Source organism: Austrofundulus limnaeus, unplaced genomic scaffold (genome assembly GCF_001266775.1).
Source record: "Austrofundulus limnaeus strain Quisiro unplaced genomic scaffold, Austrofundulus_limnaeus-1.0 Scaffold127, whole genome shotgun sequence".
Classification (NCBI taxonomy): domain Eukaryota; kingdom Metazoa; phylum Chordata; class Actinopteri; order Cyprinodontiformes; family Rivulidae; genus Austrofundulus; species Austrofundulus limnaeus.
The window spans coordinates 469,427-470,294 of NW_013952529.1; the positions used below are offsets into that span (position 1 = coordinate 469,427).

General features: G+C 43.0%; 1 protein-coding gene across 1 annotated transcript in view; it reads right to left on the minus strand.

The window, feature by feature from the left end:
• smpd4 (sphingomyelin phosphodiesterase 4) overlaps positions 1 to 868 on the minus strand; it is a gene marked incomplete in the record, with an annotated part of 11,899 nt that overhangs the window by 2,574 nt on the left and 8,457 nt on the right.

Sequence of the window (868 nt, forward strand, 5' to 3'; positions counted from 1 at the left end):
AGCAGCCAATCAGCAAAGCTCAGACCCCGAGCAGCCAATCAGCAAAGCTCAGACCCCGAGCAGCCAATCAGCAAAGCTCAGACCCCGAGCAGCCAGAGTGCAGCACAGACGCCAATCAGAGAGCAGCAGAGCAGCCAATCAGAGTGCAGCACAGACCCCGAGCAGCCAATCAGAGTGCAGCACAGACATGATTCAATGCAAAGAAACTAAAAATTTCATGACGCTGTAGTTACTAACAGTGATGAAGATGATGAAGATGATGATGCAGAAATAAACTTTATGCTTAAAAAGCAGAAAAACCAGTAAAAATCAGCTGAAAGCACTGCTGCTGTCGAGGATACTTCTCTGCAGAACTCATCGTGGTTCTGATGGTTCTTTTTGTGGTTCTGATGGTTCTGATTGTGCTTCTGATGGTTCTAATGGTTCTAATTGTGGTTCTGATGGTTCTGATTGTGGTTCTGATGGTTCTCATGGTGGTTCTAATGGTTCTAACGGTGGTTCTAATGGTTCTAACGGTGGTTCTAATGGTTCTGATGGTACTGATGGTTGTAATTTTGGTTCTGATGGTTGTAATTGTGGTTCTGATGGTTGTGATTGTGGTTCTGATGGTTCTAATGGTGGTTCTGATGGTTCTAATGGTTCTGATTGTAGTTCTGATGGTTCTAATGGTGGTTCTAATGGTTCTGATTGTGGTTCTAATGGTTCTAATGGTGGTTCTAATGGTTCTGATTGTGGTTGTGATGGTTCTAATGGTTCTAATAGTGGTTCTAATGGTTCTGATTGTGGTTCTGATGGTTCTGATTGTGGTTCTAATGGTTCTGATTGTAGTTCTGATGGTTCTAATGGTGGTTCTAATGGTTCTGATTGT